The sequence below is a fragment of the Chenopodium album genome, chromosome 3 (assembly GCF_948465745.1).
Source record: "Chenopodium album chromosome 3, dcCheAlbu1.1, whole genome shotgun sequence".
Lineage (NCBI taxonomy): Eukaryota > Viridiplantae > Streptophyta > Magnoliopsida > Caryophyllales > Amaranthaceae > Chenopodium > Chenopodium album.
In genome coordinates, this window is record NC_137836.1 from 29,243,638 (window position 1) to 29,260,953 (window position 17,316).

At 35.7% G+C, this 17,316-nt stretch overlaps 1 long non-coding RNA gene across 3 annotated transcripts; it reads right to left on the reverse strand.

Moving 5' to 3' along the window:
• Window positions 1-225: 225 nt before the first annotated feature.
• LOC145623918 (uncharacterized) lies at window positions 226-11,177 on the reverse strand. 3 transcript variants are annotated; one of them, XR_014110304.1, is made up of 7 exons: window positions 10,745-11,177; window positions 10,616-10,639; window positions 10,116-10,254; window positions 9,488-9,564; window positions 7,573-7,660; window positions 7,032-7,093; window positions 226-620 (listed from the first exon to the last, which is right to left on the reverse strand). It is a non-coding gene; the product is annotated as an uncharacterized LOC145623918 (long non-coding RNA). The 3 variants fall into 3 exon arrangements; XR_014110302.1 differs by lacking the exon at window positions 10,116-10,254; XR_014110303.1 differs by lacking the exon at window positions 10,116-10,254 and having other exon boundaries at window positions 7,032-7,232.
• Window positions 11,178-17,316: the final 6,139 nt, after the last annotated feature.

A 17,316-nucleotide genomic window follows, 5' to 3' on the forward strand; every position in this document is an offset into this window, starting at 1 on the left:
TCTTTCTTCTTTCATCTTTCTTCATTCTTCATTCTTCTTAAGTGATCTTTCTTGAGTGATCTTTCTTCTTTTAAGGTAGTTCAATACTCAATCATTTCTCAAGTGATCTTTCTTCTTTTTTTCGAAAGTTTTTTTTTTTTTGAAAAATTGTTCTTATTCAAGGATACGATTTCAATAACTCAAAGATATTACGAATGGAACCTTAGCTAAGTAATTCCTTCTGAATCCTAATAACAAAATCAATGTAGAATAAATGCAAAGTGAGCAAAGTACATATATAGAGCACTACAAGTATAATTCAGCAAAGCAATTAAATCTGTAATCTAAGGATAATAGCATCCTACTCTAAGGAAAAGAGTGAGGTGGCTAGTAAGATTGAAGCTCCCAAGTGGCACATATAATTGTGCGCCACCCTTGTCAGCAACAGAGTTTAGATAGATAATGGCATTTTGAAACGCTCCCGTATTCAATGTTTTTCCATCTCCAACCGCGCCAAACTCCACAATGTTTACACTATGAGGTATATGGTCCAATTTGAGCTTGTGGCTGCATTGTTCTTTGCTATCATTACCGAGTACTACAATTACATTGCCAAGCGCCGATAGCAGAAGCTATGTCACCTTTAAAGGAACAGAAAAAATGATAAAATGTTAATTAAACAAACTTACATTCACTAAGAGTAAAAATAGAAAATTAAAAAATTAAAAAAAAAAAACTCTTAAAATTCCCTCTAGAGCACGTCTCTTGGGAGGCAACTTCTAGACTTCCTAGTTTTGTCCTTTTCGCTGAAGAATCGTATTCTTCGAGAAGCTTCTATGGCGGCTACTGGTGACGACAGTAATCCCATCTCTGACAACGGCTACATTAGCGAGGGTGATGATAGTGTGGAATGGGTTGTTAACGGTGAGGAAGAGGAAGAAGATAAGGTTTCACTGGGTGTTGTTGGAAGAATTTGGACCGATAGACATGTAAACTCTAATGCTCTTATTGATACCTTGAAAAGAATCTGGAGTCCGAAGCATGGATTAGAAGTCAGTTGCATTGAGAAGAATCTGTTCTTCTTTCAATTTCACCACTGGAGAGATAAATGGCGTATTATGGAAAACCAGCCATGGCATTTTGATCGTCATGCCCTCCTTCTTAGCGATGTTGATGGTAAACCATCTGATATCCCGCTCTTTCACATTCCTTTTTGGGTTAGGGTTTATGACCTTCCATTCATGGGAAGGAGTAATGTCAACAATGCAAAAACTATCGGTGACAAAATTGGGACGTATGTGTCTCTCGATCATTCGGGTGATGGAGGTATTAATAAATCGATGCGAATTCGTGTTCTTGTTGATGTGAGAAAATCTTTAAAAGATAAAGTGGGATTGAAAATGGGGGGGGGGGGGGGGAAAGAATATGTGAATTTAAAATATAAGAAGTTGCCTCTATTCTGCTATGTGTGTGGGAGGTTGGGTCACGGTGAAAAAGATTGTGATGATAGTTTGCCAGAAAGTATTAGTTGATTCGCTGAGGGTTGCTTCTCCGTGGAAGGCTAAGGGTAGTAATGGTGGTCCTGCTGGTGGGGATAAGGGCTGTGTCAAGCAGCTCTTTGTGGCAAGGAAGTCAAGGCTAAGAAGGATGTGGCGGTTGTTTCAGAGCAATTGGAGGAAGTGACTTTTGTTGAAAAAGATGGGAGGAACAGAGCGAGCCTGTCTACTTTCGAGGAGTTGATTAGTGGTTTGAATGCTCCTTCAGTGCTGATTCCGGTGATTGCTGCTAATGGAGATGGTGTCTCATTTGTGAGGGGCTCTGTGACTAGTGCTAGTATGAAAACTGCCACTTTGAAATCTAATGCTAAATATGACGCTAAAGTGGTTAATGCTAGAAAGCTGAAAAAGGTGAAATTGATCCATGGGGCAAGGGGGAGTCATATGGAGAAAGTGGATGAAGGAAGTGTGTTAGGTGAGAAACGTAAAGCTGTGGGAAGTGTTCTTAATGAGGAGGGTGAGATTGACCACGGTTTAGAGAAGAAGTTGAAGTGTGGAGCACATTCTTTTGCATTGAGTGATGACTTGATGAAAGTAGCGGCGGTTGGTGAGTCCCAACCCCGCGAACAACAATGAAAATCTTAAGTTGGAATTGTCGGGGAATGGGCAATCCTCGGAGAATTCGAACCCTCCAAAATTGGTGTTGGAGGGAGTGCCCAAATATAGTTTTAGTTATGGAAACGATGATTGATGTGGGTAGATTAGATGTTATTAGAAATAGGTGTGGCTTTACGGATGGTGTGGGTTTGTGTAGCATTGGTAATTCGGGTGGCATTGGTTTATGGTGGAGAGATGTTAATGCGCACCTGATTTCCTACTCTAGGCATCATGTTGCGATTGAGATTAGAGATTCGAATGGGGTTCCGAAGTGGGCTGCTTTGGGGGTTTATGGGTGGCCTGATAGTGGCAGCAAGCATTTAACTTTTGAGTTGATCTCTAGTATAAAAAATAGTATTTCCTTACCTATTGTTACCTTTGGGGATTTTAACGAGATTTTATGGGAGAGTGAAAAGAGTGGAGGTGCTATAAGGGGGGATAGAAAAATGGGGCTGTTTAGAGATATGATGGAGGGCAATCAATTTTCTGATTTGGGCTATGATGGTAGTTCTTTCACGTAGCAGAGAGGTACTAATCCTAATACTATTGTTCGGGAACGTCTTTATAGGTTTATTGCGTGTGATGCTTGGTGCTCCTTGTTCCCTAACAGGCAAATTAAGCATTTTCCTATTGCGGCTTCTGATCATGCGCCCATGTGGCTGATCACCAACCCCGTGCAGCAGAGTGGTAGGCGTAGGAAGAGGTTCCATTTTGAATCGTTATGGCTTTCCCACCCTGATTTTCTGTCCATCGTGAAGGACGCTTGGGCTGCTAATTCTGATCATAACATATGCAACAAGGTGGCTGCCTGTGCCTCGAATTTGAGCTCCTGAGCTCGAGTTACTTTTGGTGAAACTAGAAAAAAGATTCTAAGAAAAAGAAAGAGAGTTGTTGCAGTGGCAACAAGCTATGCTCGCATGCTTCAGAAGTGCAAAATTTTAGTGGCTGAACCTGGATGAGTTACAACGCCTTGATGAGTCCTATTGGTATGCTCGTGCCCGTTCTAATGAGCTTAGGGAGGGTGATAAAAATACGGCCTACTTCCATCATAAGGCAAATTATAGGAGGCGTAGAAATGCAATTAATAAACTTGAGAATGATGCTGGTGAAATTTGCGAGGAGGAGGGAGATATTGCAAAAATAATCGAAAATTATTTCACTAATATCTTCGCTTCTTCTTTGCCTTCTGAGTTTGGGGAGGCTACTGCAGGTCTTTCTTGTTTGGTGGATGATGATATGAACCACTCCCTTTCCTTGATGCCCACGGCCGAGGAGATTTTCCTAGCTCTCTCTTCTATGCATCCGAACAAAGCCCCTGGGGTCGATGGGATGCATGCTCTCTTCTACCAGAAATGTTGGAATATTGTTGGTGTCGATGTGATTAATTTTATTCAACAATGGTGGAGGTTTGGGGGAAATTTACGTGATGTGAATAAGACTTGCATTGTCCTTATTCCGAAATGCAATGAACCCCTCAAGATGACTGATTTCCGTCCTATAAGCCTTTGCAATGTAGTGTACAAAATCATCTCGAAGGTTATGGCGAACCGACTTAAGATCATTCTCCCTTCCTTGATTTCTCACCATCAAAGTGCCTTTGTCCCCAGGCGGTTGATCACGGACAATGCGATAATTGCCTTTGAAATCTTTCATGCCATGAAAAGGAAAGGAGAGGGTCGGAGGGGTACAATGTCCCTTAAGCTCGATATGAGCAAGGCCTACAATCGTGTGGAGTGGTCCTTTCTTGAACAAGTTATGGTTAAGTTCGGGTTTGCGGAGGGGTGGGTGCGAAAATTTATGGATTGTCTTAGCTCAGTGTCATACTCTTTTAAGTGGAATGGAAAGGTGTCGGGGAGTGTTGTTCCTTCTCGTGGTCTCCGCCAAGGGGATCCCATTTCCCCTTACCTTTTTCTATTGTGTGCCGAGGCCTTTTCGTCTTTGTTGGTAAAAGCGGCAAGTGACAATCTGATTAGTGGGGCAAGGGTTTGTAGAGGAGCTCCGAAAATCTCCCACCTCTTCTTTGCAGATGATAGCATCCTCTTTGCTAGAGCTTCTATTGAGGAGTGTTCAAAAATTGCTTCCATCATCTCCATCTACGAGCGTGTCTCGGGACAATTGATTAATTTTGACAAGTCAGAGGTTTCCTTTAGTAAGAATGTGAAGGTCGATCGAAGGCATGAGATTATTAGTTTGCTTCATGTTAAGCAAGTGTCTCGTCATGAGAAGTACCTTGGTCTCCCCACGGTCATTGGTCGTTCTAAAAAGGCGGTTTTCTCGTGTCTCAAAGAACGAGTGTGGAAGAAGCTCCATGGATGGAAAGAGAATTTTTTGTCTCAAGCCGGAAAGGAGGTCCTTATTAAAGCGGTAGCTCAAGTGATCCCCTTGTATATGATGAGTTTGTTTCGAATCCTGGATTGTGTACTTAATGAAATTAATAGTATGATTGCAAGGTTTTGGTGGGGCTCAAAGGGAACGGAGCGTAAGATTCATTGGGTAAGCTGGAATAAATTATGTCTTCCGAAGCATCTCCGTGGTATGGGTTTTAGGGATTTGGGGGCTTTCAATCAAGCCCTTTTGGCTAAGCAAGGGTGGCACCTCCTCAACGATCCTAATTCTCTTGTCCACAGTGTGTTAAAGGCCAGATATTTTAAAAATGGGGATTTTCTCTCAGCACATAGAGGTCACGATCCTAGCTTTGTTTGATGGAGTATTTGGGGTGCTAAATCCCTTCTCATTGATGGTTTGAAGTGGAGGGTGGGGGATGGGCGTAGTATTAATGTATGGGATGAGGCGTGGCTACCTGCTGAGAATGCTTTTCGTGTTCCCACTCCTAATCTTGCCAGCCTTGGGACTTATGCGTGGCTGATTTAATTGACCATGAGCTGCTGGGATGTCGCTGCTCTTAACCACCATCTGTCTGCCCCTGATGCTGCTGCTGTTCAAGGCATCCACTTGAGTTTCAGGGTGGTTAAGGATTCTAGGTACTGGTGGCCTACTAAGGATGGGCGCTTCACCACTAAATCGGGCTACTGGCTGGCAGAGTAGGCTCTTCAAATGGGCTTGCAACGAATGGTGGGCCGCATGTTGCTGAGGGTTGGAAGATTATATGGGGTATTGATGGACCTCCAAAGCTGAAAATTTTTTTGTGGAGGGCTTGCTCCGATTCCCTGGCTTCTATTGAAAGATTGGCTAGGCGTCACATTAGGGATGAGGGCTGCTGTCCATTGTGCAGATTGGGGGAAGAGAGTATTATCCACGCCATTTTTTATTGTCCTGATGCTAAGGGAATTTGGGACCATTCTCCCTTCGCTGGTGTGCTGTCCGATGCTCCTGTAGCTTCTTTCTTTGTGCGCCTCGTGTGGATCAAATCTAAGGTGAGCTCTGAGGATTTTTTGTTGTTTGCTTCGCTTTCTTGGGCTGCTTGGGCTTTTAAGAACTCTGTTGTTTTCAATGACCCGTGGAAGAATCGTGATATTGGGGTTTTGGGTTTTGTTCGGTTGGTTCGTGATTTTAAAAAGTACTCTTGTTTGGTTGGTGGGGCTATTTCTTCTTGGGGGGGTCGTTTTCTCGTGCTGCGTGGGTTCCTGAGGTGGGGTGGGTGCGTTTGAATACTGACGCTGCTATGTTGCTTGGTGATATTGCTGGTCTTGGGGCAGTGCTTCGTGATGATGCTGGTAAGGTGTTGGTTGTGGGTGTTCGCAGAATTGCAGGTGTGAATGATGTGTTGTTGGCTGAAGTTATGGCAGTCAGAATGGGCTTATTGTTGGCTCGTAAGCTTGAGAAGAACAGGATTGATGTGGAATGCGATGCTTTATCTGCTGTGAAGGCCATCAATTCGAAGCTGGTGGGTTTGGGCCCTATTGATTTGCTGTATGATGATATTCACCATCTTAGTAGTTCTTTTGATCTCTTTTCTTGTAATCATGTGAAGAGGGGGGGTAATTGTGTGGCACATTTGGCTGCCAGACTTGATGTCGATGTTGGGTCTGAATTGGTGTTTGTTGATTCTATTCCGCAAGGTGTTTCTACCTTGGCGGAGCTCGATCTTATTTAATATCTAATCTGCGCTCGTTGAGCGTTTCCTTTCAAAAAAAAAAAAAAAACTTACATTCATTATCATATAGAATTACAGGAATCAACCTTCAAAAACAGAACCATTGCATAATGCAGGCCAGTAACCAAAGCATCCAAGCTCGAATAACCAATAAACTTCATTCAAACAGCAAAGACAGAAAGAGTAATGAATTTAATGAATTAACAGTTTCAGCAAATCGAGTTTGACCAAGTCTGCCTCATGAATTTCCCAGAATGTCAATAAAACCAAGAAAAATAACACTCAAATACTAAATTCAGCAGCTTAAAATACTACTACTACTTAAACACAAAACAAAGTACAAAAAAACTGATCCAAATGACATTGATTACCAAAAGAAATCAAAATAAATCCCTAAAAAAAACAAACAAACACACAGCAATCAACTGAGACAATTAAAAAGAAAACAGCAAATAAAAACAACAGAAATACCAATTACAAATTTACTGAACAAAAAAACAGAACAAATTTCCAAAAAAATTGCAAAAATTCAAAATTGAATCACATAATATTAAAGATCTCATCTACTCAACTCACAATTCAATCAATGTCATCAATCTAATGCAAGAAATACCCAGATCTTAGGCTCGAGGCTCGACCCCTCCAGAAAACAGTTAGGTTAGTCACCACAATATGAGCACAAAATACAATAGCCAAGACAATTTTGTGTGAACAAAAACAAGATGAAAGCTGGGCGAAATAAAGGAGTACTTAGCATAAAACTCCTTTTTTGGCATAGTAAAAGTAACACAAACAGACAAACAAGAAATAAATACACAGGGATGTCTGGTTTCAGTAAATCTTACATGATCAAGCAATAAGACGTCATCTTCTTCTTCCAATCGTGAAAAATCGACGGCCCGTTGACCTGTCACAAGCTCTAGCAGCATAATTCCATAACCAAAGACATTTGTCCTCTCTAAGGACTTCCTAGTGGACAAGTACTCAGGTGCTATTCAAAATTTATCGGTATCGATATCCAATTGATCAATTAATCACTGAAGCATCTAAAAAATATAATTTGGCATTCAATTAAGCAGATCGAACATTCAAATTCATCATGCATGATAACAAAAATAAGATTGAACATTCAAATTCATCATGCATGATATAAATTATAATCGAAAACAGAATTCATCTTTGTGTGATTGAATTTAATCGAATTTCTTGATTGTTTGGGCATTCATACACGCCTCACCCTACAACAACCAGAAATTCCTGATCAAAACCCAGAATTTCAAATAAAAAACCCAGAAACAGGTATTTGCAAAGCTTGCATGCAGATTAAACGACTAATTGGGATGTTAGAGTAAGTGCGGACTAAAGCATAGTACTGTGACCAAGTACCTATACTGTATTCTTGAGGTTGCAACTGCTTGTCCCGAGCCTTCTCAACCAACTCCTTCCACTTTCCTCAAAGTGTGTAGATATCAACCTACAACAAAAATATACAAAAACAATTAAATGCTTAGAGATAATTAATTTAGTATCTAGCAAAACTATGACTCCTAATTACAAATCAAGCAAAAATCTATGTAAAATTGGACAGTACACAATCCCATTGCTCTTTTGTTTCTGATTGTACAATTGTAAAACTGGCATGTGTATATTGGATTATCAAAGAGTACCAATTACACAAGCAGCAGGGTAATGACTAACATTCAAAAGTCCTTTTTAATTTACTCCTAATTTTCTCTCTCTACGCTCAAAAAACATCCTAATTAGTCGTTTAATCTGCATGCAAGCTTTGCAAATACCTGTCACTGGGTTTTTGATTTGAAATTCTGGGTTTTGATATGGAATTACGGGTTGTTGTAGGGTGAGGCGTGTATGAATGCCCAAACATTCAAGAAATTTGTGGAGAAGAATCAGAAATCAGCGTTTGTTTTTTTTTTTTCCACAGTGATATTTATTTTGTTTTGTTTGATGGGGCTGCTTTAATTTTTGTTAAGTAATGTATATTCGTTAATCTCACTACTTTCATGTTTTTTCAGGCTCAGGCAAGTAAAATTAATCATAACTGCCAAGAAAATTCATTTAATTTTTCATAGGAATATATGTTAGATAATGGCTCTTTCATATCTTTTTAAACATTTCACTTGTGAATCCATGAGAAAAATCACTCCCATTTGTGCTTAATTTATCTTGTGTTATAGAATTGTTGTTAATATGTAATGATTTGGGGTTCATATAGTATGAAAGATGAAGGATAAGAATATAGAAATTTGGTTTTTTGGAGTATAGTATTGAAATTTGATCAATGGGATTAATTTATTTCATCTTATATTTGATGGAATATCTTATAATCAGATATTAGACCCCATAACCAGGCATAGAGATTTCTAAAGAATGGTTATGGTTCTGTTAAGCCCACGTAACTAAATAATGTTAAATAAAATTTTTAAATGTTAGTTGAATATCAAGTCTTCCTCTATTAACAAGTAAACGACACTGTTTTTTCGGTTGTTAAATTTAAGTTGAAGGGTTAATTTAAAAATCAAAGCCTTTAACTGAGGTTTATGGCTTCAGCTAAAGATCTTGTGGATGTTTATAATAGGATGCATTTGAATTATGATGTTCTCTCTTAGTTAGGAGGATGGTGAATTCCTTTAATAATCTTAAAATTCTCGTGACTTCTAAATTAATGAGAGATACAAATGATAAGGACAATATAATGCCACAAAGAATAATAGTTCGTCATATAAATTGCATTATAGTTGAGATACTATAATGCCGAATGAGTCAAGACCACAGTTGTTAGGGTCACATTATTGTATGCACAGAGGTTTGAGTTCCAAGATGCAGAACAATATTGAAAATATTATGGTTTAGCATCAGTATTGTTCTACATCCTGCCTCACTATTTCTGTACTTTCTCCCTTTTGTCACAGATTTTGCTATCTTCCTTTTACTTATCTAATTATTATAAGTTTTATATCCATGGGTTCTAATCAGGTATACAACACTTGATACGAAAGGCTTGCTGGAAACATTTGGAAAGCAAAGCATATAGATAGCTTCAATGTAGCCTAAATACATATCAGTCCGCAACATGTTTTACAAGATGATCAGTAAATTTAAAGCAATGCCTCAAGGCATGCAATCCTTTTTTGGTACTTCAATACTTTGTCTGATTCAAGCATATGATCATGTTCAAGCGTGAATAACAATTGATGCATAATATACAATATTCCCAGTATGAAATAGACTCTAGAATTACAGAAATCACCCATATCATAAAACCAAAATTACAGATACTCACCCATAAGCCATATCTAGGCAAATCAACATTATACCAACTCTTGTTGATCAGAAAATGATTGATAAGTTGAGTCTTCCCTGCAGATAATTTAACACCCAAATCAAATACAGATTACCAAAGCAATTGAAATAATTATATGCAAAAAACTCCAACAGCAAATCTCCCCTAAAAATCCAATCCAAATTCTTTTTAAACCATATCAAACTAATCACACTTCAATTGTATTTTTCATTGAGCAATTTAAACAGGTGAATATACAGGCTCACAATATACAGAATATACAGACTCACAATATACAGAAGAGAGCTACATACTATTTTTATAAACAGAATAGGGAAGTATGAAAATACCTATTTAATTTAATTTAATTTAGTCAATATACAGACTCACAATCAAGCATGCGATATAGAAAAATCATAATTATTGGAATGAATTTTCCATTTTGGACTATCGCGATCAACTAAGCTGCATCAAACCAAACCGAATTCTTTTTGAACCATATCAAACTAATCACACTTTAGAAACACTTCAATTGTATTTTTCATTGAGGAATTTAAACAAACAGGTGGTGGGCATGAAAGAAAACAAACAAATTAACAAAATCTGGTTTTTTTGAAGTCAAAGCAACCTTTTTCTTCTTAACAAGAGTATTAATAAGCGAAGATTTCCCAACATTAGATCGACCAAGAACAGCAAACTCAGGCAACCCATCAATGGGGCAATCCTTAGCCCTACTACTACTCTTCACAAACGCAACTTTCCTTGATCTGAGAATGACAACTTTAATCTAATTAATCACATTTAACTCAAAATTTTCAGCTGTTAATTTGCATGATATAATAACGATTGAAAAATCAATTACAAAAAAAGAAGAAAAAAAAAACAGTACTAATCAAACACTCTCAACTTTACACACAGATCCATCAAAACAACACTCAATTCAATCCAAAGTTAACCTCAAAACAATTACACGAATTCTCAAAAATCAAAGAAAGAAACAGAATGTTAATCCATTACTATTTGAATCAAATTAAACGACAAAAACACAAAATAAAAAACAAAAAATTCAAATTTGAGTTCCAGATCCTACTGAAATCAAAATCAAATTCAAAATTCAATAAAACAAACCTGAAAATCGATCGAAGAAAAGATCTGAAAAATCACCCAACAAAAAAAATTGCTTAAAAATTCAGAAAAATACAAATTCAACAGAATAATTGAAGAAATTCGATTTAATTTTAGCGAATTAATTGATACCTTTAAGCTGCTTTTGGAGGAGAAGAGATGCTTGAGAAGGTGAACCCATGGGAAGAGAGAAAGAAGAAAAAGTCTTTGAATCTGCATGCAAGTTGAAATTGAGAATAATTACTTACCAAAAAAGTATCTCACATTGATGCATGAATAGCAGATCGGAGTAATTGACAATAATCAAACAATCCAGGGAACCACCGCTACCACCACCGCCCTTATCCCACCGTTCAAGTATCTTCTACCCTCACTCCGAGCAACCCAACGAAAAATTCTGACCTCAGAAGCAGCTTCAATTCAATGAAAGAACCAGCTCAGGAGCCGCTTCCATGGAGAGTGAAAATTCGGTTCACAGGAGAGAGAAAGAACAAGCTCAGGAGTAGCAGAAATGAACGCATGCAAGGGTATTCTCAAAAAAACAAACAAACAATCAAATACCTAACCCACCAAAAAAAACACAGGTCTTAAAACAAGTTTAAAGCTAAATATTTCATACAATTAAATCCCTACCTTATAAAAAGTAGAAAGTTATTCTTATGAATAGTGTACGGACTTTTATACCCTTTAAAATGTTACTTTACCTTTGTACCCCTATTTACTCTTTAAAATGTGTTTTACCTTTGTATCCATATTTGTAATTTTGTACTCCAACCGTCCAACTTTAAATTGTTCTTACCCGTCTACATTTCCTTACACATTTGAGCTTTCTCTCCTCCTCTCCATGACTCCATCTCTTGAAAGTTTTTAACTTTCTCTCTCCACACTATCATTGTCAATCCAAATACTAAATTCCACATCTTTGTTCACCACCTTCCCAAAATTTCCAAATCAAATTGTGGCCAAAAAAAAGTTGACAATACTAATATATAGCGGTTGTTTAATATTGTTAGCCTATGTGGTGGATTAGGAATTGGTCGTTTCGGTTTCATCATTGATGATTCTTTCTCTATTTCGTATTGTACCACCACAATTAAGTAATGCTAACATCAACACAGCGAAAATAAACAAACAACAATTCTAACATTTGTTCCTTTTCTACATTATCATTGAAAAACCTAAGAATTATATTCTACTGTGACTCTACATAGTATTCCAATTAAAAGAATCACCATATACAAATAATAAAAATAAAGATTTTTTTTCAATATACGAGATATTTCACACGTAACATTCAACTTAGCACGACTACAAACAAACAATGCCTAAGCAATAAAAATACTACGTATATTCCTTTGTCGATCTTTTATTCCTCCATGTGAAGTGCAAACATAAGACAAGTAAAATTAAGTTGCAAAGGGTAGTCATTTCGCGCGCAACGCGCGCGTTGGCTGCCCTAGTTAAACTAAACAAAGAAAGCTAGGTACACCTCTTCACTTAATTTAATTTAAACACATAAATCACAATTATACTAATAAAAGTAAAAAAAAGTCAAGAAAAGTCAACAAATCTTGATGGCAAATTTGTAATAACCAACAAAGAAGGAGTTAATTTTGGTCATTTCACAACTCATTTTTGCCAAAAAGGTTAAAAAAAGTCATCAAAAAATGAAAGTCAACAAAATTTAAGGATTTGATGGCATTTTTGCAATTACCAACAAAGGATGAGTAAATTATGGTCAATACACTATTCCTTTCACTAATTTTTGCCAAAACTCCTAATCTTTCTCAACTTCTCACTTTTAAAGGTTGTAGATACATTCACAAAACTAACCAAATACAAAAATAAGCTTCAACTTTAGCTATGTATTATATTCAAAAAACAAATCAAGAATACTATTATTATAAGTTTATAACTAAACCATTTTAGCTTTGTTTATATTCACAAATCACAACTACCTACCTAGCACCAACATATACAATGCATCAAAAAATAACTAAATGTACAAGAGTTACATGCTTTTGAACACTTAATGTACTTCAAAATTATATATTTTCTTGGTCTATTTAGTTTGACTTGAATATATAACAAAATTAGGCACAAGAAAATTAGGGATTTAGTTTCATTTAAAGACTGCACAAGAGTCAAAATTAAGTAATCTATATCTATACTTTATTATTAGTATTTAAAAACACAAACCATCATCCTCATGATGCCACATGTAAATTATATTTTTCCACCAATGCCACATGTCATCTCATTTAATCTTTCTCATATTAAAAACAATACACTAGCTTTAATTCAATACATGAATGAATGTTTGATTCACTTCTATACTTAGTATACAAAAACACAAACCATCATCCTCATGATGCCACATGTAAATTATATTTTTCCACCAATGCCACATGTCATCTCATTTAATCTTTCTCATATTAAAAAAAAAAATACACTAGCTTTAATTCAATACATGAATGAATGTTTGATTCACTTTCCCCCAACTTAATATTTTCTACAATTACATTCAATTTTCACCCCTTATTCTTCTTTATAACTATTAATTTTCCAATAAAAAATATACGAGTATTATAAAATTAAAAATTATATTACATACCTATAAACAATCCGTGCATTATTGCACGAGCCAGAAGGCTAGTATATAACAAAATTAGGCACAAGAAAATTAGGCACCAGAAAATATCCAACAGTTACATGCTTTTGAACACCATTAATTCATTACCTAATAAAATTCATTAATTCATTAATTAATACCTCAGCAATTTCCGGATCCAACACCTCAATTTCATGCTCACTGACTTCCTCGTAACTTCCACCATTTCCTTCATTCACTTCCATTTACAATTCTTCTTGTGGTAAACAACAAAACAACAACAATTTAATTATTTTCCAAACCCTAACTTTCAACTATTAAAATTTTGAAAGACAAGAGAGCTGAAAACCGATACTTGCTTTTCAGGGGCAATTCTTCCTGTTTTTCTTGACAAATTCGTGACGAATTCACAAAAAATGTGAGCGGTTGTAGGTGTCGCTCGAAGTGCGCCTACGTTAAAAGCATGTTGTGAATATGTTTGGCACTCATAGGAAGTGGGAATTGACATAATACGATTAGGGACAAAGCAAAGTAGGGAGCCGCCAACAAGTTTTTAAGGAACTTGTAAACCGTTCACGGATCATAAAAGGCAACCACGATAAAGGGACAACGATAGGCAACAACGATTGACCCGTGAAGGTTACACCTCATTCATAATCCATGAGATTACTAACTCCATATGGTTCGGAACCACGAAAGGATGATCGGAGATGATGGTACGAAGTGAGTCATGAAGTCACATTCGCCCGTATTGGCCTCTACTCGATTCTTATAGTGAAAAGTGATTCATGCGATCTCAAAGGCATACAAACAGAGATTCAATTCGCTCTAAACTATTATTATGCTAAATTGGTTGAATATTAATGCAACACATAATTCTAAAATATTTGTGATCACTTGATTTAATAACAAGATTAAAAAGGATCCTAAACCGGTCGTCCAAATTATCTTATTAGGCGTGATTTTCAATTACATATTCCCTTTAACATGCAATATGGTGATCATAATAAATATAATAGAATAAACATTAATATTGGAAGCAATTTAACCATAATAGCGTTAGTCAAATCAAATATAAAATAACCTAATCATGATACTAGCAATAAGAAAATAAAATGAGAATAATTAAATTAATTAATAATTACTCACATTCCGCACGTTCCTTTAAATTGCTACATCATGAATAAACTGTTAGTAACTTCAATAAAAATATAAAGTAAATGGAAACAATTAAATTAAATAAAAAGTAGAGTTGATTTGGTCCAAACCCTCAGTTAATTCTACCTTTCACGCCTTGGTTTAAGTATAGAACTTTGGGTTAAGTATGAACTCCTTGGAGTGCTTAATTAGGGGAATTATTTTGAGAAAATAGGATAGCTAGTATTTAGGCTAAAGAGGGAGAAGAGAATTATTTTATGATCAAGCTTGTTGATCCTTGAAAAAGGGGTGATATGACCTCTATTTATAGAGAAAAAAGAAGGGTCGAAGAATTAAGATAAGATCTGAATTAAATCGGAATAAAACTCGATAGACAGCAGTTTTTGCGGTTTTTGTTTTTATCATATCTTTTGATCCAAAAATCGGAATAAGATGAATAAGATATCGTTGGAAAGCTCTTGAAGTCTACTTTCTAACCCAATTAGAATCAGATTAAAATATTTTGTACAATAAAAGATATGGCCGAAATAGTGAGACGGTGTCAGTTTTGAATAGAGTTTGACATTTTATTCATATTTTTTCCGTTATAGCTCGGAATTGATATTATAATATATCATTGGAAAGATAATTTCAAGGTCTATCCAACCATATAAAATTTGGATAAAAACTATGAGGCACGAAAATAATATCTGTCTATCTTTGAACGTCTTTCAATTCGAATAAAATTAGGACTTTAAAAAAAGGAGTTTTATTCAATTTCAAACTCTTTAATCTTATCTTTTCAAAAAGGATAATTAGGATCTTTTAGAAACTTATATAAGCTTCTAATTAATCCTAATTGGTTTAGGAATTAGATTAAATCATTTGGACCCTCCACATGGGCAAATTTTAATATGGACCATGGTGCATATTAAAATATGTGCACCACCATTAATAAAAGGCCACGTATTTTACAATTTGCCAACACAATATCAACATCATTTTCTCTCTCCTCTCTTCTCCTCCTCTCACACTTTCCTCATTTCTGATTTCTCTCTCCTCTTTCTTCTCTTTAAACTATTTTTCTCTCTATTAAATTCATTCATAATTTTGTTTTTGATTTAATTTCTTCATCACCATTGTTGTTCACCATAGATTGAGATCCTTCATGTCTTCCTCTTACAATTTCTAATTTCTCTCTCCTCTATTTTTTTTTTCCTAAATTCATTCATTATTTTGTTTTTGATTTAACTCCTTCATCACCATTGTTAATCACTATACATTGATTAAAAAGTTCGTTTTCTTCAACCTTCAATTTGAAGCTTTGTTAATGGAGTTTTTCCAATGAAGTGAAGTTAAAAATGACGGATTTGACGAGGAAGAGGTGGTTAAGACGACAGAAATGATTATTTTCCGATGAGATTCGTTTATCTAAATCACTATGACTAGGTTTGAGTTTCGAATATGTAGCTTTCATATTATTTTGATTTTTTATTGATATTTATGAACAAGTCTGTTTTTGGTTATATTTTGGTATTTTGAACATTTTTAGTTAAAAATATGAACGTATGACACGTTTCCTATAAATATATATTTTTACAAACATATATTTTTGGATTTATAAACATCTTAATTATAATTTTGAACAAGTGATACATTATTTATGAACTTTTTATGAGATTTATGTATTTTGTAATTATTTTTTTTTAAAAAAAATTTGGCATTCTGTACTTTATAAGGAAAGTCCGGCAGTGTCTTTAAGTGCAGATGTTTTTAAGGGTGTTCAGTGGTTTGTGGTTGGGGTTCAGAAGTTTTTGTAGGGGGGGTCGTAGGTTTTTATAGGGTGTTCAGTGGTTTGTGGTTGGGGTTGAGAAGTTTTATAGGGGGTTCAGAGGTTTTTGTAGGGTGTTCAGTGGTTTGTGGTTGGGGTTCAGAAGTTTATGTAGGGGAGTTCAGAGGTTTTTGTAGGGTGTTTAGTGGTTTGTGGTTGGGGTTCAGAAGTTTTTGTAGTGGGTTCAGAGGTTTTTGTAGGGTGTTCAGTGATTTGTGGTCGGGGTTCAGAAATTTTTATAGGGGGGTCAGAGGTTTTTGTATGGTGTTCACTGGTTTGTGGTTGGTGTTCAGAAATTTTTGTAGGGGGTTCAGAGGTTTTTGTAGGGAGTTCATTGGTTTGTGATTAGGGTTTAAAAGTTTTTGTAGGGGGTTCATAGGTTTTTGTAGGGTGTTTAGTGGTTTGTGGTTGGGATTCAAAAGTTGTTGTATGGGGTTCAAAAGTTTTTTTAGGAGGTTCAAAGATTTTTGTTAGGAGTTTAATGATTTGTAGTTGGGGTTCAAAAGTTTTTGTAAGGGGTTCAGAGGTTTTTGTAGGTTCAGGGGTTTTTGTACGGTGTTCAGTGTTTTGTAATTGGGGTTCAAAAGTTTATATAAGGAGTTCAGAGGTTTTTATGTTATCAAAAGTTTTTTGGGGCTTTTTTGTTGCTTCTAGTGTCTTATAAGAAGTTTTTAGGGGCTTTTCTTTTGCTTCTTGTGTTTGATATGAAGTTTCAGCCTATCAGGTAGCTAATTTAATTTTGATTTTGATCTTCGTCCTCTTCAGTAGGAGTAGATAATTTAATTTTGATTTTGATTTTCATCCTCTTCAGTAGGAGTAGATAATTTAATTTTGATTTTCTACAAAAAAAAAAAAAAAAAAATTTAAGAAAAAAAATCAATAAGACAATTATACAATAGAATATTGTTTCAATATTATAATTTGTTCATTTTTTGAGTGATGTTTTTGTGTGTTTTTCGTCTTTTGCCATGGTGGGTTGCAGTTTTAGAAAAAGAAAATTGGTGAGAGAAGACAAAAAATACAAAAAGAAATAATTAAAGAAGATTTTTAATTTATGAGAGGAGAGAGAAAATTTTTAAAATGAAATAAAGATAAATTTGGCGGATAGAAAAGAGAACAGTTAGT